Source organism: Equus caballus, chromosome 12 (genome assembly GCF_041296265.1).
Source record: "Equus caballus isolate H_3958 breed thoroughbred chromosome 12, TB-T2T, whole genome shotgun sequence".
Lineage (NCBI taxonomy): Eukaryota > Metazoa > Chordata > Mammalia > Perissodactyla > Equidae > Equus > Equus caballus.
The window spans coordinates 48,036,791-48,060,723 of NC_091695.1; the positions used below are offsets into that span (position 1 = coordinate 48,036,791).

Genomic DNA, 23,933 nt, shown 5'->3' on the forward strand with positions numbered 1-23,933 from the left:
TGTACCTGTGAGATCCCACGCCCCACGCGGGGGGTGGAAACCAGACCAGTGGAGGGGTTACCCCCATGACAACCTGGGGACTAGGGACCTGGTGGTCCGGCCTGCACTCTCCTCCCAGACTGGCCAGAAGCCCTTCTCATGTTCAGACAGAGCTCGCCGTCGAGGTTTCATGGCACAGTGGGGCCCAGAGCTGGGGAGGTGGCCAAGGGCCCCTGTCACATCCCTGCTGCCCGCCTGCCCACCGTCTCCCTCCTTGGCACCAACCTCTCCCGCCGCCCTGACATCTTTAAGGCTTGCCTGCCACCTGGTGGCCATTCTCTGAACTGTGCACACCGTTTCCCAGGCTGAGGATGGGGCTCAACATGGGCTGGGGGACACCGGGGTGCAGGTCCTGGGCCCAGTTCCCTCTCCCTCAGGGACCCGGGGTGGGTGTGCAGTGAACAGCTCCCCTACCCCAAGCAGAGAGCCCACTGCTGCTCCGGTCCCGTCTCCCTTTCCACCCCTGTGAGGGCGGAGACCCTGTGCCTCCTCCCTTGTCCCCGGTTCTCTCACATCAGCCATCTCCCTGCCACCCTCGTGTCCCATCAGCCGCCCTCCTTACACAGCAGCCATTGGTTGGGGGCGGGGAGCTTTCCAAAACAAACATCTGATCATTTCAGAAGCTCCCTGTGGCATTTGGAACCAACTCAGCCTCTCTCTCTCGGGCCCCAAAGTGCCAACATTCAGGGAACCCTGCCCCCGCACCTCCCTCTACCTCGTTCGCTCCCTCCACTCCAGCACACTGTTTGCTGACCCTCGGATGCTCCTGCTGCCTCAGGGCCTTTGCACGTGCTCTCCTAGTGGCCCAGCTGTTTCTCTGGCGTATTACAGGACCAGCTTCTTGTCCAGTTTCAGGCCTCGCCTTGGTCGTCACTTCCTTGGTGCACCCTCCCTGACCTGCCGTTTGTGGGGTCCCCATCCCTCCCTCCCATCGCGCCCCGCTCCTTTCTCAGCAATCTGGGTGTGACAGGGGCTCTGTGGGTGGGTTCAAGGTGTTCCATCTCCTCACTCCATCCCACGCTCCCTGAAGGCAGGGGCCCAGGGCCGTGCTCACGCCGCATGCCCAGCTTGGTGCCTCCGGGTTTGGAACCCCCTCCTTTGAGCCCATGTGCCCAGAGCTGCTCCCAAGGGGCACTCCCAGTTGCTGTGTGGTCCTGGGCCTCAGTTTCCCCACCTTTAAAATGGAGGGGGTAGGCAGGACCACCTCAGAATTACCCTTCCGATGGCCTTGCCAGGGTTTCCAAGGACTTTCCAACTCGTTGACCATGTGGAGACGGATCCTTCGAGGTGGGTTTGAGCTGGCTGTGTCCGGCTGCCACTGGAGAGTCACGGCCATGGGGGTAGGGGGCATTGGGGTCACAGCAGGAATGAGGCAACCATGGGGCCCAGCCTCCAGGGGCCGGTGTGAATTATGTTTGTGGTGGGGCCAGGAAGGAGGTGTGAGGTGAAGAGGCACTTGGGGTGAGATGTGTCTGTGGGGATGCTGAGGGCTTCCCGGAGGAGGGGACCCCCTCCCAGGGGAAGGAGAAGGAGGAGTAAGTGGGTGTCGGGGGGGGGGGTGGACAGCACAGGCAGGGAGCCCGCCCACAGCTCAGAGCCTCCCGGATGGGCTGGACACACAGGCCCTGGGGCTTGAGGCCCAGGCGGAAATCGGGGGCTTCCTGGGGGGGCTTCAGCCTGCGGGAAGGGGGTGTTGACCCCCGGCAGAGGGAGACCGGTGCGGGCATGAGGAGTGGGCTTCAGAAGCGGAGTTTGCAGCCCCCGGAGTGGGGCGCGCCCGGCGCTGCGCCCTGGGACACCAGGTGGCGCTGCCGTCTGCCTAATGCGGGCGCCGCTGGCCCGAGCCCAGAGCGCGGAGCGAGCGCGGGAGCCAGACCGCAGCCGGGGCCCCCGAGGGGCGAGGTGGGCTCCGCGCGAGGGTTCGGAGAGCAGCGTGATGTTTAGATGGTGGAAAAAAGTCCTTCAGCGCTGTGTTTTCCCAGAGAGCCCATATTTCTTCATTTCTTTCCCTAGCTCGGCTTTTATGGTGCCAGAAAGCTGTTATCTCAGCTCCGTGCAAGGAAGGCCCGGGGCGGCCTCGGAGGGATTAAGCTTTCTGCTGAACCAGGGATATTCGGTGGGCCTGAAAAAGCCATTTCGGGAGGAATCTCATCTCTGCTTCGGGTCCGTCCCGGAACTGTTAAGAGGCACGTGAGAGATCTGAGCTTTTGTCTGTGGCTGCCTGGGGAGAAAGGCCACTTCTGGGGTTGCCAAGACGGCTCCCGACACTGTTCCTGAATCCAGAGGAAGCCCTGTGTGTGCGCGTGTGCTTGTGTGCCTGACTGCTTGTGCACATTGCCACGTGCGCGCGTGGACAGTGCGTGTCCGCGTCTTTGCGCTTTGCGCCTGCGTTTCTGTGTGCGCGCGCGCGCCCTGGGAGCGCGTTCCGGGTCTGGGTGGCCCCTCTGTGTGACTCCCCGCCCTGCCACGGTGGCAGAAACCCCCCCCACTCCCTGCAGCAACAGACCCTACCCCAGCCCAGGTGTCTCTCAAATGGAAGCCTTTTTTTTTTTTTCTTTTTCAAATCCCACACAAAGAGAGAGGCACTCAAAGCACAACACGAACCCAGGGTGTTCCGTGCCTGCTGGTGGAGAGCAGACCGGGGATTGTCCTGCGATGCCTGTGGTTGAAAACCCCGGAGCCGCGGCCCGGAGGCCTGGGGGATGAGGTCATCGCTGCGGCTTCCTCCCTCGCTGCTGAGGCTCCCTCAGCCCCGCCGCCGGCACCCAGCCCTCCCGCCAGCTGGATTGCGCGCCCCCCCCAAGCGCAGAGCCCGACCCTCCGGTTCTCTGGGCCTCAGTTTCTCAGCTGCAAAATGAGGCCCCACAGAGACTCTGTGGGCCCCCCCAAGAAACCCTTGGTGGGTCCCCCATTTCTGTGGGACAAGATGCAGGCTTTGTCCCTGGTCCCCCCAGCCCAGCTCACATTTGCATGGGCCCCTGCAGACCACACGGTTCCAGTGTCTGCTCTCCACATCCTTCAAATGCCGGTGGAGACGATTGTGTTAATGTCAGGGCTGACCGCTGCCATCACCCAGAGCTCGCCTGTGCACGCCCTCTGCAATGTCCTTCTCGCACGAGGGGCTGCGACTCACGAGGGGCCGAGTGACTTAAGTCACTTCTGCCCAAGGTCAGGGCACCGGCGGGTGGCCCAGGTTTTCCATTAACAAACCCCAAGGTCTTATTTTCTCTGTGGCCGACTCCTGCTGGCACTGCTCCGCTCACCCAGGCTTTGCCTCCCTACTTGGTGAACTCCTACATTTGCAACAGAGCCCCGCTCCTGCAGAGGTGCTTGTGGGACACCTTCCTGCTCCCCTCCCCCCACCCCCCGCGGTGTCGCCTGCCGCCTCCCCTGGACCTCAGCGTCCTCTGGGAAGACCTCATCTCCCTGCTTTGGAGGCTTGAATTCCTTTGCCTCTTTGTCCCCGGCACATGAGAGCTGCGTGGCGAGAATTGGTTCCCCCCACCCCGGCCTTCTCTGATGTTCTGCCCCGGAATGTAGCCCCCCCCACCCCGGTGGACTCTTGCTTGGGGTGCTGTCTCCTACATTTGTTCAGCCAGCAAATATTTATTAAGCACCACGTGCCAGGTCTGTGTGCAAATAGGTTGGGCTCTCGGGGGCAGGACCTGGGCTTCTTGTCTGCACCCCCAGGACCCTTACTGCAGGGCCCTGTGTAAGAGGGGGCCGGTGCCCAAGATGGGGGAGGGACTGACCCCCCACCCCCGGCGTTGGAAGGCCGTGGCGCACGCACACCCCTGCTTGCACACCTGCATTTGCACATACGTGTTCCACTAGGCCACAGTTGGGCTGTTGCTGGCTCAGGCGTCTAGTTGTCCCTCTGCAGGGTGGCGGTCTCAGCTGCCCCCCTGGGGAGCTGACTTTCCATGCAAGCCAGAGCCTCGCTGCTTTCAGGGAGAAACACTAAGAGCTAAGAAGTGCCCTAAACAACCGAAGCCCGTATTCCGGATGTTTCTGTGCTGGTAAATGAGAAGGGCAGGATTTCTCTCCAGGTGGCTCTGGCAGGTAGAGGGACAAGCGGTGCTGCCTGGAACCAGTGGGTGTGGGGTCTGGCTGCACAGCCCGATGGTGCCGAGTGGCCTACAGCTCTGCTCAGCAGGACTTAGGGTGGCCCCGTGTGAGGCTGCAAGAAGGAATCTCTTGCTCATCTGCCCCAAGGCCCCACTGATGCCGACCCCAGGGAGACAGTGTGGAGGGACGCTGGCCTCCAGGAGGAGGAGGGGTCTGGGGTGGACGTGGGGTCCATGGCTGCTCCTCAGACCATGAGGAAGGGACTGGTGTAGACAGTGTGTGTCTGGTGGGGGCGAGCCTGTGTGGGGCCACCCCCGCAAGCCATGTCGGGGGTAGGGAGACCCAGGCAGCCGCTGCAGCTCCCCCCGGGTCTGGGTCCCTGAGTGAGTTTGTGAACAGAGTCTTAGGGGCTACCAAGCAGAATTTGAAAACACTGCCCCCAAGGAAACTCAGCCAACTTGCCAGAGCCCCCGTGCAAGCTGGGGCCCCTGAGAACAAGAGCCCTGCCCCTCCTTGGTGAGTCTGTGGCCAGCAGCCTGCGCCATGTCCAGAGCCCGCACACCGGGCCGCCTGGCGCCGCCTGCCCACGCACTGCAGCCCCTTGCTCCCTCGGACCCCTGAGCGCCCTGCTGTCCACCCCAGGTCAGTGGGCGAGCTTCATGGTGAATCCCTGTGTTTAGAATGGCTTTTTGTCGTCGTGTGTGGTTGTCACTGGTTTTTGGCCTCCTTGACCAAGAGCGACTTTGCTCCTCCCTTCGTGGTTTCCCTCCTGGGCTTTGGGCAAATGCCATTGTCCCACTTTATGAAGGGGACAGTCCCCAGGGCCCTGAGGATGTCTGAGCAGGAGAAGGCCGAGGGCTTGAGGCTTGTGGGGCCCAGGGCGGTGGCTCAGGCTGTCCCCACCACGGGGGACGTAATTTACACCCCCCCCCCCAGGTCCCCCATCCTCGGTGGGGGTTGCAGGGTTTGGGCTGGCCGCGTTCCTGGCCTGGAGGCAGCTGCTCCTGAGGGGGACAGCTGACATTCCTTCATGCGGGGTCTGCCCTCAGCCCAGAGCCGTGAAAACGGGAATCCTCAGCTGTAACCGGAACCTTCCATGAGTACACCGGGCCCTGTGTGTGGAGGGGTCCTACGGTGACTCGTTTCTGTAACAAAGACGCCCTCTGTGAAGCCCCCAGTGGGCCTCACGTTATCTGCTGCGGGCCAGAATTGTCCTATCCATCAAGTCTGTTCGAACAGGGCATGGGGGACTTGCGCAGGAGGGAGAGGAAACTGCGGAAAATGTTGGAAACTTCCCTAATAAACACGTAACCGGATCCCGAGCCAGTGGTCTGAGGGCCGCGCTCCCGGCCGGCGGGGCGGTGTCTGTCCGCTGGGGCCCCGTGCAGAGGGAGGAACACAGGCCCCCTGGGATGGAGGAGCTTGCGGGTGTGCTCGGCCTGCAGTGCTCCCAGTCCTGGGGGGCAGGGGCACGTCCACCTGCAGCCCCAGGTCACCTGGGAAGGGGGCGTCTGTTCCCCCTCCCCCACCAGACACCTCTCCCACATTCCCCACCGGTGCCACTGGGGCTGTAGGTTCCAGCCTCGCCTCCTGAGGGAAAGGGGGAGGTGGCCCTGGCTTGTGCCTAGAGGAGGGTCCTCTCGGGTCCCGGGGAGATTCCACGATGGCCAAGAGGAGGCCCCGAGACCAGCCAGGGCTCAGCCGGCAGGGCTCCCGGTTCTGTGAGCCACCGGTGGCTGGCCCTGGCTGTTTGTTTCCCTGGTGTTTCCTGTTTTCAAGCTGTAAAACCAAGGGACACAAGGTGAATGCAGCATCTCAGACCACCTGTGGGTGCGGGGGGCATTGCCGGGAGCCCAGGGGGGAGCCCCCGGCCCGCGCCCTACGGCTCTGTCTGCCACGGCCATGTCTCCCTCATCCTCCCTGCTGCAGCCTGTTTGTCTTGGTGCACAGGCCCCAGGGGAGCCTGGCAGAGCTGCGGGGTGGCCTCATGTCCCATTGGGCAGGAGGAGCACGGGGTGGGATCACCCAGGTACCGGCTCAGCGGGCCCCACGGCCTCTCCTGGCACCTGGGGTGCGCGGTTTCCAGGCTTGTCTCCCTGACACTCCCAAGTGTCTGGCTGGTCTCATATTTGCCACCTCTGCCACTGTGCCCCCTCTTTTCTTTGCTTTCCTCTTTTCATAATCATGACGAGTGGGCTCCAGGTTGGTAACCAAAGGTGGAGCCGCCCCGGTCAGGGTGCTGGCGTGGTTGGGGAGAGGGGGACCGCCGGCTCTAGTCCATCGGGGTGCTTAGCTCAGCCTCTGGTGTTGGCAGGAAGGCCCCGTCAGGGCCAGACGCAGGAGGGCCTCTTGCCCTTCAAGAAGGTGACGACTATCCAAGGAGGGGGGCCTCTTCCCATGCACCCAGGCTGCCAGGTTGAGTGTTAAACATGAAGTCAAAGAAACCACGGGGAATGTTACATAAGAAGTCAGAGACGTCATGGGCATTGTGGCTGCCCAGCAGCCGCCCCCAGAGGAGGGGCCCCTCATGACGCTTGTCTCTCTGCGCTGTGGGTCTGACTGGAAGGTGCGTGCCATGAAGGAGGCCATGGCTTCCCGGCACTCCCAGGCCCAGCTCCCGGGTTTTCTTGCCACCCCGCCCGCCAAGACTGGGCGCGCTCATTGTCAATGTCTCCCTGAGGCCCAGGACAAAAGTCAGACGCTGTGGGGGGGGCGCTGCTGTGGGCCCCACGGGCTCCTGCATTCGGGATGGAGCGGGATTAGAGTGTGCCATCGGGAGACAGGTGTTTCCTTTATGCCTCAGGGCTGGAGAGAAGCTCGTCATTAAGTGCCACATTCAGTGGGGTCTCCGGCACAGGCTCGCTGGAGGGCTGGGTTTTGTTGGGGCTTCGTTTTTACATCTGACCCCGGCCAGCTGGAGTGCCTTGTTTTAAGCACGGGGTAACAGCTGACATAACATAACGGGGCTCGGGCTGAGCAGGCAGCCGTGTCGCCGGGTGCGGGTGGGGGCCTGGCACCGCACTCTGCGTGGGGGCTCCCGGCGGGCTGCCCTGGGGAAGTCGTCAGGGATAATAGGATGAGCCCGCAGGGCCTCGTGGCCGTGGGGCGCGGCGCAGTGGGGTCCGCCAGCTGTCGCAGCCGGATGAGTGGGCTGACCGAGTGGCTGGTCGCTGAGCGGGGGCTGGAGGCTGTGCAGGTGCCAGAATAATCGCCCCAGGATACTGCATTCAGATGGGTTATAATCACGTTCTCTGCCTCCCCAGGTCACGCAGAATGGAAACCAGAGGCCCCGGCTGTGCAGCCATTGAAGTGTGTCATTGTGTGACTTCAGGGCGGAAAGAAGGGGGCTCAGTGCAGCCCTGCAGGGATGAGGGCCGCCCTCCCGTGCACCCAGGCCCCCGGCCCCTGCCTCACTAAGCTGACCTCGGGGCAGGGCGCTAAGACTCCTCCACTGTATTTTGGCATGATGGCTGGGTGTACCGCGTGGGCGAGCGGGGCAAAGGGAGCCGTGGGTGACCCCCCAGGGAGATGCCCTAGACCTACGCCAGCCCAGTGTGCCCGGACCACTGCCCGTCAGCTCCTTCTGGCCCCTGGGCTGGCCCCAGCGGGGCTCAAGAGGACTTGGTGACACCTGTAAATGCAGAAGAGGCCCAGAAACCCTTCTAGCATCTTTAGGGTTGTGGGAGTTGGGGGCGATGGTCCCCACCCCGAATGCATGGGCCTCTCCTGCAGGTGGTGGTCCTGGATCCTGCAGATCTCCTGGTGCCTGGGAAGGAAGGCAGGCTCTGGGCCTCGGCCTTCGTAGCGTCACCGCCCCTTGGGTAGTGGCTGCAGGCAGAGACCCTCAGCCTGAGGCTCATGGTGACCGGCTCCACATTTGCATTTTAAAGTGGATCCAACCACCACGGGCCTAAGAGAAGCTCCCTGTGCTGAAAACCATGCTGGGGTGGCTGCGAGCTGTTTTCCCAGCTTGGTCAAGGTCAAGGCAGCTGAAGTAGCAGGTTGGGGAAAACGTGCCTGGTGCAGCCTGGATGCCTAATTGAGAGGCAAGCATGCTGAGGCACACGCCTACGCAGACATGCACACAGAGGCACATACAGACTCAGCACACACAGTCACACAGATGCAGCAGAGGTACACACACACATACACGGGGACAGGCGCACACGGAGGCACACGTGTGGACACACTCACGTGGCGTGCACGTTCAGGCACGTACACGTGTCTGCATGCACACGTGCACACGAGCACGCTCAGCCCGCAGCTTCGGGCCAGCAGGAGGGAGACCCCCTCGGGGCCACGTTCCATTTGCACATTTAATCCAGAAACTGTCAGCACGGGAAGCCTGGACGAGAACAAAATGTCAAGTGTGTGCTGAGAGGCGCAGCCTGCCCCCTTCCTGGCGGGCGATGATCTGGTCAGTTTCCGAGCACGATGAGCTGAGAAGAATTTGTGCATTCAGAGCAGGGTTCGCGGGGGGACCTGGGGGAGGGCGCGCGCCTTTATTTCATTTTCAATTCCTCGAGCTGGGCCTGTGTGGCTTCTCCCTGACCGTTCTCAGAGCCCGGCTGGGGAGGGTGGGGACTGGGCTGGGATCCGTTGGCTCCTCATTTCTCAGTGTTGCTGACGCCCTGAGGTCCCCGGACCTGGCGATTGCTGAGGAAGTCTGGCCTTGACCACAACCGCCCGCCCTGGTGACCTCACTGTTTTCAGGGTCCCTGCTGTCCAGATCCTCTGAACTTTCCCCACACACCCTCCTTATGCTCGGGGTCTCTGTCTTCCTCTCAGGCTCGAGGTTGTTTTCTTTGTCATGATGATATCTGTCAGACCAGTAGTGGCCCTGGGACGTTGGGACAATGCCCTCTCATCTGGGGAGTATGTAAGAATCTCCCATCTCTCCCCAGTGTTCACAGTGCCCGTCATAAGGTTCCGTCACTGGTCCCCATGAAAACGGGCAGCCAAGGGGGCTCGGGGGGCCCCTGGAGGCCTCTGTACCCCACTTGAGAAAGGGTGGCAGTGGGGCAGCAGGCCTGGGGCCCCCAGGGCTCCACCGTTCCTGCTTGGGGACCTGAGAGGTGCACTGTGCTGGGTCTGGCTCTCCCAGGCCCGGAGCCGGGCTGTGTGCAAGAGGGAGACTCCTGGGAGGTGGTGGGGTCCAGACCCCAAGACTGCCTGGCTGGCCCACACACGTTCCCGCCCCTCTCCGGGCTGTGGGAGTGGGCATGTACGGTGTGGTGGAGGTTCTCAGCCCAGAGCTGACAGGCTCGAGGGCCAAAGGGACAGTGGGGGACAGTGGCCTCCTCTTCCTGGCAGGGTGGAGTGGCAGGGTGGGGGTGCTGGGGAGGTGGGTGGGAGGGCCGTCCATACACAGCAAGGCGCAGGGTTGGGAGCCAGTGACCTCAACGAGAGGTTTATTTGAAGCACCTGAGTGGAAATCCAACAGGGAGAGACGGACAAACAGACCTGTGTCTGCAGTGGCAGCACGTGTGCCTGGATCTACACAAGACGCTGTGGCCTCCGGCTTATTTCCTCTGCTCACTTAAACCAAAGCCAGTTCTCTGGAGTATCATTGACGCGTGATAGACCGCCATATTTATTGCACACAACCTGATAAAACTTGACACGTGTCAACACCGTGAGACCGTCACCGCCATCAGGATGGCAAACACACCCATCACCCCGAAAGTGTCCTTGTGCCCTTGAGATCCTTCCTCCTGCCCTCCCCATTCAGGAGGTAACCACTGGTCTCTTTCTGTCAGGATAGATTGGTTTGCATTTTCTAGAGTTTTCTACAAGTGGACTCATCCGCTGGTACTCTTTCTGTCTGGCTCCCGTCCCTCAGCATCATTATTCTGAGGTTCGTCCAGGTTGCTGCGTGTGTCAGAGTCCATGCTTTTTAATTCCTGAGTTGTATTCCACGGTATGATGAGTCACTGTGGGTTTATTCATTCATACGTTGATGGGCATTTGGGCCTTTTCCAGTTCTGAGCTATTTATAAATATGTTTGTGTCCAAGTCTTTGGATGGACTTGTGTTTCCTTTTTTCTTGGGTAAATGCCTAGGAATACGGTGGCTGGAGAATATGGTAGGTGTTTATTTAACTAGTTAAGAAACTGACGAACTGTTTTCTGAAGTGGCTGCATGCACCATCTTGCATAGCATCCTCACTGACACTTGGTATGGCCGGTCTTTTTCATTTCCCCACCCCTCTAAAAAGTGGGTAGCGGTATCTCGTTGTGTTTTAATTTTCATTTCCTAATGACTAATGAGGTTGAGGATCTTTTCATGTGCAATTTAAGCAGCTTCCGTGTAACTTCTTTGGTGAAGTATCTTTTCAAATCTTTTGCCTGTTTAAAAAATTGACCTGGTTGTCGTCTTATTACTGAGTTGCGAATGTTCTTTGTATAGTCTAGGTACATGGATCCATGTTTTACAAATATTTTTCCCCAGTCTGTTGCTTTCCTTCTCGTTTATTTAATAATGTCTTTTAAAGACTAGAAGTTCTCAATTTTAATGAAGTCAAATTTACTGCTTTTTCCTTTTTTGTGCTGCTCATGCTTTTTGTGGTATCTTTAAGAAATCTTTACCAAACACATGATTAGTAAGACTTTCTTCTGGTAGTTTCATTTTAGTGTTTACATTTAGGTCCATAAGTTAATTTTTGTATACTGTGTGAATTTTGGGTTGAGGTTTATAATTTCTTACATGAATGTCCAATTATTCTAGGACTATATGTTGAAAAGAATATCTTTTACCCATTGAATCACCTTGACGGCTTTTTAAAAACTCTGTCATAAAAATGTGGATGTATTTTTGGATGCTCTATTCTGATACATTGATCTCTTTACGCCAAAATCTGTCTTTATGTCAATACCACATTGCCTTGATCACTGTACCTTTGGAAGTCTCGAAATAAGGTAAATCCTCCAACTTTATTCTTCTCTTTCAAGTTGTTTCCATTATTCCAGATCCTTCCCATTTCTGTATAAACTTCAGAAGCTGCTCGACAATTTTTGTAAAGAAGCATGGTGGGATTCTGTTTGGGACAGCATCGAACCCAGAGATCAACTGGGAGAGAGTTGATCTCTTACAATATTGAATTTTCTGAACCATGAACATTGTATATCTTTCCATTTATTTAGATCTTTAGTTTTGGTCAGAGACGTTTTGTAGTTTTCAGTGTAGACGTCTTGCACATCAGTGGTCAGAAACCTAAGTATTTCATTTTTTAAAAATTTCTTTGTTCATTTTGATTCTTCATTGCTAGTATTTAAACTGTGATTAATTTTGATATATTTTTCTTACATCTTGAGACTTTTCTAAGTCACTTCTTAGCTCTAGTAGCTTTTTCTGTGGATTCCATTGATTTTTTTTTACATTGGTGATCGTGTCTGCAAATAAAGGCAGTCTTACCTCTTTCTCTCCAATCTGGATGTCTACTATTCTTCTTACTGATTGCGCCAGCCAGCCTCTCCAGTACGTTGTTTATTAGCGGTGGAACAAGTGAACATCCTTGCCTTGTTCCCAGTCTTGGAAGGAAACGCATTTAGTCTTTCACCATCAAGTGTGATGTTAGTAGGTTTCTGTAAATATCTTTTATCAGGTTGAGGAAATTCCCTTCCAAAACTAATGCTGAGAGTTTTTTTTTTTTTTTTAACATGAATGGATGTTGAATTTTTTCAAATGCTTTTTCTATATCTCTTGAGATGATTATACTTTTTTTCTTCTTTACTCTCTTCATATGGTGAATTCTATTGATTGATTTTCAAATGTTAAACTAAACTTGCATTCTCCTGGATAAACCCTACATGGTCTGTTGTTTCACCTTTTTTTATATATATATATTATTGGACTAAATTTTGGACTAAATTGGACTAAATATAAATTGGACTAAAGATAGCTAAAATTTTGCTAAGAACATTAGCATCTAAGTTCATGAGAGATATTGTCCATAGGGTTCTTATGTTTTTGCTCCTGATGTGAGAGTAAGGCTGGCATGACTGAGCTGGGGGGTGCTCTCTCTCCCCTCAGGAGGACAGTTTGTGTAGAACCAGTCTGCTTTCTTCCCTATGTGTATGGTGGAATTTATCAGTAAAGTTGTCTCGGCCTGGACTTCTCTTCATGAGAAGTTGTTAACTAGATTTTGAACATATTTAGGAGATATAGTCAGGTTATCTATTTCTTCTTGAGTGAGCTTTGGTATTTTGTGTGTTTGACGAAATTTGTTCATGTCACTTAAGTTGTTAAATTTATTGGGATAAAGTTGTTCATAATATTCCATTATTATTCTTTTAACATTTGTAGAATATGTAATGCCTCTTCTCTTGTTCCTGATATTGGTAATTTGTGCCTCTTTTTTAATATATATATATGTACATATATATGATCAATGTGGCTGGAGTTTTAGCGACTTAACTGATCTCAAAAAATCACCTTTTGATTTGGGATTTTGCTGAATTTTTTCTTTCTTTTTTTATTTCGTTGATTTCTGCTCCGATTTTTATTATTTCTTTTCTTCTGCTTACTTAGTTTGCGCTCTCATTTCTAGTTTATTTAAGGTGGAAGCTGAGGTCATTGATTGGCAAGCCCTCTTCTCTTCTGCTCTGGGTCTTTGGTGGTATACCTTTGTTTCTAAAGACCACGTTAGTCACATCCCACAGATTTTAGTGTTTCATGTGATTTTCATTCCATTCAAAATGTTTTCTAATTTCCTTTTTGATTTCTCCTTTGATGCAGGAGTTATTTAGTTGTGTATTACTTTCTAAACATTTGGAGATCTTCAAGATACCTTCTTGTTATTGATTTCTACCTTAATTCCCAGGTGGTCAGAGAAAATGCTTAATATGATTTGCGTCTTTTAAAATTTATTGACACTTGTTTTATGGCCCAGCATATGGTTTCTCTTTGTAAATATTCCATTTTCCAGTTGAAAAGAGTGTGTATTCTGTTGTTGTTGGTAGGACTGTTCTGTAAATGCCAGTTAGGTCACTGTGGTTGATGGTGTCGTCCAGGCTCTTGTCCCTTGCTGGTTTTCTACTTGTTCCGTCGATTATTGAGAGAGGAGCATCAAAATCTCCAGTCATAATTGTGGATCTGTCTTTTCGTTCTTCCAGTTCTTATAGTCTTTGCTCGATGTATTTTGACGCTTTGTTATTCGGTGCATTAATATTTAGGATTGTTAATGTCTTCTGGATGAATTGACCCAGTTATCATTATGAAATGGCCTTCTTTATCTCCGGTAATTTTCTTTGCTCTGAAATCTGCTTTGTCTGATGTTAATATAGCCACTTCAAATTCTTTTCCTTAGTGTTAGTATGGTATATCTTTTTCATTCATTTTACTTTTAACTTATTTGTGTCATTCTATTTAAACTTGGTTTCTCTGTGGAGCATATCGTTGTCTTATTTTGTGAGTCAAATTAAAAATATTTTTCTCTTAAAGGATAAGTTAAGCTCCTTTGCATTTATTAACCTGTCCGGTGTTCTTGGTCTCGCCTCTGTCGTGGTCTTTTATAATTGTGTAATTTGTCATCCTTGCTGTGGGAGTTTTCGCTACAGGATATGTATTCTTTGCTCTTTAAAAATGTTTTGATATTGAGGAAGTCTTGTCCTTTTGTTCTAATAGTTACTTTGTACTTACACCTTTTAAGATTCCTGTAATGCCTATCTTCTCACTTAACCCTTCACTGCCTGGCTTATTGGTTTGTATCAATATGCCCCAAGTCCCACCTTGTCCTGTGCTGCAAACAACGAGCTTATTCCACTTTCCTCTTCTATGAGTTTCAGGCGGCACAAACCCAGGATGGACAGCTGAGTACTCAGAGGGTGACAAGTGCTAAGTGAGGTGGGTGGTGGAGGGGCGTCCTCAGGCGAGGGGTCGTAGTTGGCCTCGCTGAGCAGGTGACTGGGGCGTCGGTGTGAAGGTGAAGGACCGAGTCTTGCAGATACTTCGGGGCAGAGGGGATAGCACGCATCAAGACCCTGAGCGAGTGTGTGCATGGCGTGTGTGGAAGGGGTCAAGAGGGGCCCAGAGCAGGGTGGGAGGGTGAGGGCAGGGCAGGGCCTGGCGCGCGGGGCCTCGGGGCTGCTATGGACATGGCTTTGACTCTGTGATGACGCGGGGGCTCAGGCAGTGCCTCTCCTCTGATGGGTGGGGGACAGGCCGAGCAGGGGTGGGCAGCAGCGGGGAGGCAGCTGCGCTGTCGACTGGTGATGGAGGACGGTGGCTCAGCCCTGGACGTCCCGTGGACACGTGTTTTTATTTGATGGCACATCTTGCAAGCATAGAAACATGGGTAGAAAGCATTTACACCCTCAAATAATGGCTCCTTCTGGGGAGATGGGTCAGAGAAGGCTCTTACTGATTCTGACGCATTTTATTTCTCCAAAAATGTCTGCACCGAGTGTAGCGAAATGGAGAAAAATAAAGCAGGGGTGGGGTTGGAACACACATTTTTTTTGTCGTGTCATTTGCTGTATTCTTAGGTCTCTTTAAAAGACTTCATATTGAACAAACAAAGGAAAATCTCCGTATAGCTGAGAATTTTCAGTGGCAGTTCACACGCCATTTCTCAGCCTTGTGGGTGCAGTGGGGCACCCTGACGTCCTGGGGGGTCACGGGTACGTGTCTGCAAATGGCTGAATTCTGCGAAGACGTTTCTGGAGTTCACAAATCCCTCGGGGACAACATTTCTAAAGAAGGGTTTGCAGCTGTGTGGGGAGGAGGAGCACGATGACCCACTTCAAGGTGAGGTCATCCAGCTGCATCGCAGGCAGCTTGGCCCATGCCGGCGTATACGTGAGAGCTTGTCTGTGTGCACACACACATTCGTCTGTATGTTCAGCGATACGTGTGTGTGTGGTGGTCAGTCCCTGAAATGGCAGGCACAAGGACCCTCTGCCCCTCTTCTGCCCTTTGGCCGGGTCGCGACAGCCCTGGGTGCAGGTGAAGCCTGAACTGGCCAGAAACTGCTGGTTCTCTCACCCTCACCCCATCTTTGTACCCCCTCCCCACCCACACCTTGCTCTCTTCCATGGGTGCCCTCTTCTATCACCGCTCACCAGTTTGCTCAGATGCTGGCGTGAGGCTCCCAGGGTCCGACCCATGTCCTGAGCCCTTGCACCCTGGGCGAGGGGACATCTCAGTTGCCAGTTCCAGGATGGGGCAGCTGGTTCCCAAGAGGCTGTGAGAGGCTTCAGGGTGGGCAGGCACCACCCTGTCCCCCATCCGTGATGCTGGGCCGGGTGTGGTGGATCCTGATGGAGACCAAGTGGTGCCCACTGACCTGGCCACAGCGGGTCCCATTTCTGGAGGGCTCTGGGCTGTCTGCTTTTCCAGGAACTGCTCCTGGGGGCCTGTCGTCTGTCCACATGGCCCCGAGAGTGGGCTCTCTTGCCCCCTGAGTGCCCAGGATGAGAACAAGAGGTGATCTGTGTGGTGGCCAGGCTCCCACAGGCTGGTCTGGGACACCTGGCAGGCAACAGACATGAGTGACAGCACATGGCCAGCTCTGGGCGGTAGCGAGGCCCCTCTGCGGGCCTGGCTGGGCCTTCTGTGAGATGGAATCGAGGGGCCTTGGCCCTCTGCCTGCTGTGCCACCCAGCATGTGCCTCTGTCTCCACTCTATGGAGTGTCAGGGGGGGACCCTGGTGCCACTTTCTGGTTAGGATGCAGAGGGCTGACTGCCCTCAGGCCTGGGGAGGGACAGACTGGAACCGGAATGTGAGCGTGGTGTCACTCGCCGTGCGTCCCAGCAATGGCACAGACTGGGGTCGGCAAGCATCTCTGTTGGGGGCCCAAGGTCACTGTCTCAGGCTCTCAGGCCACACACGGCTCCCAGCTCCACTGGTGTAGAGCGAGAGGGCCAGAGACCGTGTGGACACAAGTGGGCGTGGTCTGTGCCAATAGAACTCCATTTATAAGTCAAAATTTTTAAATGAATAGATTACTTTTTATAGCATTTTTAGGTTTGCAGGAAAATTGAGTAGAAAGTAGAGAGAGTTCTCATATAGCCCCTCAATCTGCTCAGGGTCCCCCGTTATTAACCTCTTGCGTTAGTGCTGGCGTCTGTTACAGTTGACGAAGCAACCTGAGGCAGTGCTATGAACTCAAGTCCACGGCTCGCCTTGGGGGTCACTAGTGGGATTATATACTCAGTGGGTTTTGACAAATGTGGAATGGTGTGTACAGGATCACACAAAGCAGTTTCAATGCCCTGAGGATCCTCTGTGCCCCTCCTCAATATTCTCTACTCATCCCTCCCTGTCTGAGCCCCAACCACCACTGCTCTTTTTTTTCAGTGAGGAAGATTGGCCCTGAGCTAACATCTGTGCCGATCTTCCTCTGTTTTATATGGGACGCCTGCCCCAGCATGGGCTGACAAGCGGTGTGTAGGTCTGCGCCCGGGATCCGAAACTGTGAACTCCAGGCTGCTGAAGTGGAGTGCACGAGCTTGACCACTATGCCACCGGGCCGGCCCCCCACTGCTCTTTTTACTATCTCTAGAATCAGCAAAAGCAGACAGCTGCTGGCCTCAGCCTTGGCGAAATGAGGCTCCTGGCTCAGACCTTAGCGTGGGGAGGAGCCAGGAGCCACGTGCTCCTCCCTGGGGTCCCCGCGCACAGCTCGAGGGGCGCCATGCTGTCCCATCACATGGCCCTCACCGCAGGCTCGGGCCTGGCCTGCGGGGATTCCCTGGGCCAAAGGCCTGGGCTGCCAGCTGATGCCCCCGGGAGCCATCTAAAAGCTGGGGGCCCTGGACCCAGGTCCCCGTCTCAGAGGCAGATTGGGCCCTACCTGTCTGTGGTTATGTGGCCCGAAGCTGTGACTTTTCTTGCTCTTTCCCGTGAGTGCTCATGCTCCTTGACTGTGAACTGGGCTGTGCTCGCACTGAGCATCCCTACGATGAGGGTGTCCCCTGAGTCCTCCTGGGAACAGGTCTGGGCTTGGCTATGTAGGGGTCAGAGATCAGACCCTCTGACCTGCGCTTCACTCTGTCCCTGCTCTGGGCTCTGCTCCCCCTTGTCCAGAGCATGCTGGCCGCCCACCTTGTTCCCTCCCTTGGCCCGGCTGCACCAACACCCATGACGTGGCGACCAGGACAGGCCTCTTCAAAAGATGAATCAGATTCGGTCCCTGCCTTGTTTAGAACCCCCCAGAAGCTTCCCATGGCTGTGAAGGGACCCCCGTACCCCTCCCTGTGACCCACAAAGGCTCTCGAGGCAGGGTCCCTGCTCGGCTCCGCCAGCCCCGCCTCCCAGATGTGGCCTCCCTGCGATCTGGCCTTCACCGCGCGTTCCTCCTTTTCCCTCTGGCTACAGCTGGCCTCTCCCATCCCGGGAGGCCCACTCTTCCCCCTCGGCCTGTTGCCCTTGCTAACTTGCAGGCAGTTGGGGCCCACCCAGAGGGGACCTTTTTGGTCATGGATTTGGGGGTCTTCACAGGGGAAGAGCTCATGATGCCACAGTTGGACTTCTTCCATCTGGGGTACCCTCACTGTCACCCCCCTGCCCCTCATTAGGTTGCTCTGGGGATTAAGTGGTGTGGGCAGAAGGCGGAAGAAGCCTACATACTCTGAAGGCCACAGGAGGCCCAGCGCTCTGCACATTCCCCACTGAGCAGCTCGCAGCGTGCGTGGGGGCAGAGGCGCTGGAAGGACCCTGATGTGAGCTGAGTGCCTGGCGCACAGGGGCCTGGGACACACTTCCCCAGGTCAGAGTGCCAGGGGACCCAAACCAACACATGAGCCCAGGTCCCCCCAGGGCAGATGGAGCTTGGGCAGCGAGTCTGAGGCTGATGGAGACAGCTTTCTGGGTAGGGGTGGTCAGGGCTTCTGGAAGGAGCCTTAAAGGGGGAGCTGGCCTTGACGGGCTCCCTTGGCTGCAGGGTGGGTGGCGGGCATCCCTGGACTCAGCCCAGAACCGGGCTGCAAATAGAGTTGGGGTCCCAGGCGTGAGGTTCAGACTTTAGCCAGACTTCAGGCTTCGTCAGCACCGATTTCCTGAGCATCTCCCGTGTGCGCCACGATGTGAGAGGGGGACTGGACAGCGAGGTGGCCAAGAAGACTCGAGGGACAGCATGCTGACCTCATTCCCAGAGGGGGAACACTGAAGACAACAGCTGGTGGGGGAGACCTCTTGGGGGATGAGCAGGGTGCAGCAGCGTGCGTCCCCAACGACAGGGAGCGTTTGACACCTGGAGGCACAGGACTGCGGTCAGCAGGGAGAGGCAGGCTGTGCAGAGCTCGGGGTCTGGGAGGGCCAGGCATCCACTCTGGGCAGACAGGGGCTGATTTCTGACTCAGGGATTTTTTATATAAAATCTCCCAAAACCAGCTCTTTGATTTAGCTTATCTTTCCTTTTCATATGTTAACTTTAAAAAAAAAAAATGATCCATATGCTCATCCATCTCTTAGGTTGGTTTCATGGTTTTTCTGACTTCTTATTTTCGATCTGGTTTTACGGCAGTCTGAATCTCGCCCAGGGGAATCGCCCCTCTTTAGGTGTGCCGTTCCGTGAGTCCTGGCGAATGTTTGCAGTTGTATAGCCACCACTGCGATCAAGACCTGGAGCACTCCCGTCACCCCCAGAAATGCCTCAGTGCCCCTTGGCAGCTCCCCCAGCCCCCGCGCCCCCAGCACCTGGTAATCACGGATGTTTCCTGTCCCCGTAGTTTTGCCTTTTCCAGAACGTCATAGGAAAGGCATCCTGCACTATGTAGCCTCTGTGTCTGGCTTCTTTCACTTAGCAGAATGCATTTGAGCTTCATCCATGTTGTGGCTTGCGTTCAGTACTTTGTTTCCTTTTAATTGGAAAGGATAAAATGTACCACAGTTTGTTTATCTATTCACAGGCTGATGGACATTTGAGCTGTTTCCAGTGTTCGGCTGTTATGATTAAAGCTGCTCTGATTATTGCATACAGGTTTTTGAGTAGTCATGTGTCTTCATTTCTCTTGGGTAAGTCCCCAGGAGTGGGACGGCTGGATGATGTGGTCGATGCATGTTGACCTTTCTAAGAACCTGCAAACTGTTTTCCACGGTTCCGTCCATTCCTCCCATCTCTGGAGGATGGTTTTGGTTGTTCCACATTCTCACCACCACTTAATCTTGCCTGACTTGTACATTTTAGCCAGTCCAGAGGCGTGTGGCCGCGTCTCTCTGTGGTTTTAATTGCGTTTCCCTAGTGACTAATGACGTTGCGCATCTTTTCCTGTGCTTGTTTGCCTTTCGTACATTTTTGACGAAGCGTCTGTTCACTTTTTACCCATCTTAGTAATTGTCGTTTGTCTTATTACTGAGTTGTGAGAGTTGTTTATGTATTCTAGATATGTCTAGATAATAGATTTCGATGATCAGATTTGTGTTTTGCAAATATTTTTTTTCCCAAGCCGTGGCTTCTCTTTGCTTTTTCTTAACAGTATCTTTCAAGAGAGCAGAAGTTTTTAACTTTGATGAAGTCCAGTTTTTCGGAGTGTTTTTTTTTTCTTTAAGGTTCATGCTTTTTGTGTTCTGTCTAAGAAATATTTGCCTAATCCGAGGTTACAAAGATTTTCCTTCTATGTTTTCTGTAGAAATTTCATCATTTTACATTTTGTGTTTAGATCTGTGATCCATTTCAGGTTTAATTTTATATATGGTGACAGGTATGGATCGAGGTTAAATCTTTTTTGCATGTGGTTATCCAATTGTTCCAGCGCCTTTTTTCCATTGAATTAGTTTGACACCTTTGATGAAAATCAGTTGACCATGTGCGTGGCTCTATTTCTAGGCTTTGTAATCTGTTCTGCCACTTCCACACTGTCTTGATTAATGTGGCTTTTATAGTAAGCCTTGAAATCAGGCTGTGTTAATCCCTCAATTTTGCTCATTTTCAAAAGTATGTTGGCAATCCTAGGTCCTTTGCATTTCCATATAAATCTTAGAATCAATTTGTTAATTTCTACCAAAAAATCCTGCTGGAATTTTGATTAGCACTGTGGTGAAAGCGTAGGTGAATTTAGACATCACACACGTCTTACTAATAGAGTTTTCTGGTCCAGGGACACCGTATATCTCTGTGCTTATTCAGATATTTTAAAATCTCACTCAGCAGTGCTTTGTGGTTCTCAGAGCACGTAATTTGTGAGAGTCGTTACTAAATATTTCGTGGGTTTGACGCTATGGAAATGGTATAGTTTCCTTATTTTTACTTTTGGATTATTTGTTGCTGGTATGTCGACCTTGTATCCTGTGGCTTTGCTAACATTCGTTCTGGAAGCTTCTTTTGGGGAGATTCTTTGGGATTTTCTGTGGAGATGATTATGTTGTCCCAAACACAGCCAGTTTTATCTTTTCCTTCTCAATCTCTGTGCTTTTGATCTCCGGTTCTTGCCCGCCTCGCTGGCTGGGACCTCCACGCTGACAGTTAGCAGCGAGGAGCGAGCGCTCATGCTCGTTTCATTTCTGATCTTAGGGGAGACATTTGGGGTCTCATCAATAAGTGTGATGTTTTAGGAGCACCCTTTATCTCCTGAGGAAGTTCTCTTCCTAGTTTGCTGGGAATAGAGTGTGTATCGAGCGAGGCTGTGGGACTCTGTCACTTGTGCTGCATCTATTGAGATAATTATGTGTGTTTTCCTTTCTTACTTTGTTAATATGGTGAACTACACTCATTGACTTTCAAATAGTAAACAAACCCTGCATTCTTAATATAAAGCCCACTCGGTCATGATGCATTTAAAAAAATACATGTTGTTGGATTTGATTTGCTAAAATTTAGTATAGAATTTTTGCATCTGTTTTCACAGGGGACGTTGTGGTTTGTCTGCTCACGGCATCTTTTCTTTAGGCATTAGGTAGAGTGTGTGGGAGAGCATCCCTTCTTCCTTGTTCAGGACGAGTCAGTGTGGAATTGCCGATTTCTTCCTTCAGTGTTTGATAGGATGTGAAGCCATCAAGCTTGGAGTTTTCTCTGTGGGAAAGTTTTTCATTGGAAATTCAACTTCTCTCATTAGTCGGGTTATCTTCCTTCTCAAATCACTTCCGCGTGTCTGTGTCTTGGAAGGTGTTTGTTCCCGAGGAGGCACGGCCCCAGCCCTGAGGTGGAAACAAGACCGTCTTGTGCTGGGACGTCGTTCCCGGACAGTTTGGGGACTGTGGGGTTTGCAGCATCTGCACCCAGCCCTCCAAATGCAGGGGACCCTCCTCACAGGGGACACGGGCTGGCAGCCTTTGGCCCCAGAACTGCTCAGGCCCTTCCCAGGCCCCTCTGCTGCTCACTGTGCAGCTGACATCCCCTCCACAGCGCTCTGGTGACAAGACACCGTCGGGGGGCCTGGGGGGCCAAAGATCAGGCTTTCGTTGTTTCCTTCCAGCTTCGCCCCCCGGGAAGGCAGCCCCTCTCCAAGGGATGAAATTCAAGTAGGTGGCCCTCCGGCCCACGGCAGGTCTGCTTTTGTCCCACACTTTTCCTCTGTAAACTTCAGCCCTAAAACAACATACATCCTTCTGAAGCTGCTCACATATTAGTTCTTAAAACAGCAAAATCTGTGCACAATTTCCTCTCAATCCCTTAAAACATTCCTGAAAGAAAAGAAAAAAAACTGTTTAAATTCACCGCCTGTCATGAAGATCTCTAGATGTGTAGAGCGGGAGCGAGGTGGCTGGCAGTGAGCACGCAGGAGCGGGCCGCACGCCCCGCACACACGCGCCCCGCACACGCAGCCGCCTCCCGCCCTCGAGCCCCTGCCACAGCCCATGCCGCTCCAGCCGCCGGCGGGCAGAGCCCTCTCGGCGTGTCAGCCAGGTCCTTAGAAGGGGTTTTCATCCCCAAGTCTCTTTGGGTTTGGTAAACTTCTAGTTCTGGGTAAATTCTTAAATAAGACATTTTTGGAAGCTTGGGCTCTCGGCAGATAAAAATACTGTCTCCCTTCCGCCCTCCTTTCCCCATCCCGGCCGTGGGGGTGGCGATCATAGGGCTGGGACTTCCTTGAGGTTAACAGCCCTCAGCAGTGGGGTTCCTGCGCTGAAAATAAACCCCATTTACCGGCCTATAGACGGAAATAGCCCTGCCTGGGGAAGACGGAGGATTTGCTTTAAATACGTGTAAAGCTGGCTGCTGGGCGGCTCCTGGTGTCTGCAGCGGGCACGGGTGCTCTCTGGGCCTCCCGCTCCTCCACCACTAATTACAGGGTGGCCAGTCCGGGCCACTCCTGTGTGCGTGAGGCTCTGAGGCCACACAGTGGGGCTCGGGGGTGTCAGGACCTGCTTTCTGGAAAGCCCCCACCTGCCTTTTCAACGGGTTCGCAGCCCTGGATGCCCCTCCCCCTACACCCACCTTCTCCTGTCCCTGGGCCTTGGCTTCTATTGGCCATCAGCCTGGAATGCTGCCTCCAGCATTTTGAGTTCTATCTTCAGAGTCCAGATTTTTCCATGGAGTGGGGAAGGGGCAGGCCGATGTTCCCCTGCAAGGAAAAAGGAGGGCCCTGTCTCTCCAAGGCTTGTGGGACGCATTCCCAGGAGAAACCTTTGGGGCCTGTGGTCTGGACATCCCCAGGTACCCTTGTCCAGCCCTTGGCTTCACCTTGGTGACAACCTGGAGCCCCCGGGCACCAGTGCTACCCCTTCAGGCCAGAAGTCTGAGGTCAAGGTGTAGGTAGGGCTGGCCCCTCTGGGGGCCATGGGGGAACATTTGGCCCAGGCGTCTTCCCCAGCTTCTGGGGTTCTCTGCTGATCAGTGGCATGCCTTGGCTTGTGGCATCATCACCCCAGTGCTCCATCCAAACATGGCGTTCTCCCTGGGTTTGTGTCTATTCAAATGTCCCCTGTTTATAAGGACAGCAGTCATAGTGGATTAGGGGCCCACCCTAGTGACCGCATCTTAACTAATGCCATCTGCAGTGACCCTATTTCCAAATAAGGCCACATTCTGAGGTGCTGGGGGTCAGGACTTGAACATATGAATTTGGCGGGCGGACGACACACATGGACCCTGAACGGTGCCCGAGGCGTGGGGAGGGGGGCGGGCTTGTGGAGCAAGCGATATGGGGATCATTCTGATCTGCCCTGTTCTGTAGTGAGAGGTGAGTGGCCCTTGGTGACTCTTGTTACCTATTGTACTAATGGCCCAAGGCCCCGGGTTTGGCGCTGTGCTCGGAGCCAGGGACTCAGCTGGAGCAAGACAGGAGAAGTCCCTGGGCTCAGGCCTTGCATTCCATTGGATGTGGGGATGGTGGTCCTGTGAGCTGGGAAACGAGGTAGCTTCCAATACTGATGAGCACCACAAAGAAAATAAGGGAACTCGGTGGTAGAGAACGCTGGTGGCTGGGGATGGACCAGCAGACCCTGTGAGGTGGTGGTGGAGCTGGCCCCGAGGGGAGAGAAGGGGTCTGAGGGGCAGAGAGAACTGCAAAAATGAAGGCCCGAGGCAGGAAAGGGGTGGTCAGTGGGGGACAGAAAGGAGGCTATGTGGACAGAGTTGCTGCTACGGCCTCGTCTGCTCTTTCCCTGAGGGCAGGACCTGCGATGCAGGGTCCTCAGGAGGAAGGTGGCCTTGGGAGTGGCTGGAGGTCCAGGTTCCTGGCAGGGCTGTGCTGAGTAGGACACTCTTCCTCCCCTGGCTCGCAGAAGTGGCCGTGGGCCTGGGTCCGGGATGCTGTCTGTCACAGGCCCTGGAGTTAGCATTAAGTATGCACCCCACACAGGAGGGCCTGGCATGCAGGAGGCCTGGCACCTGGTAGGTGCGGCTAGATGGACAAATGATTGGGCTCTGGTGTTCCCAGCATTGGAAGCTGGCCCAGAAGTTTTGGGGGACAAGGGGTCACCATGCTGGGTACAGGATGAATAAAT

The 23,933-nt window shown here is 54.2% G+C and overlaps 1 protein-coding gene and 1 non-coding gene across 8 annotated transcripts in view; both read left to right on the forward strand.

The window, feature by feature from the left end:
* The window catches only part of KCNQ1 (potassium voltage-gated channel subfamily Q member 1), a 344,780-nt gene that overhangs the window by 54,432 nt on the left and 266,415 nt on the right, over positions 1-23,933 (forward strand).
* MIR8934-2 (microRNA mir-8934-2) lies at positions 9,044-9,188 on the forward strand. Its single transcript, NR_128142.1, has one exon. It is a non-coding gene; the product is annotated as a microRNA mir-8934-2 (primary transcript).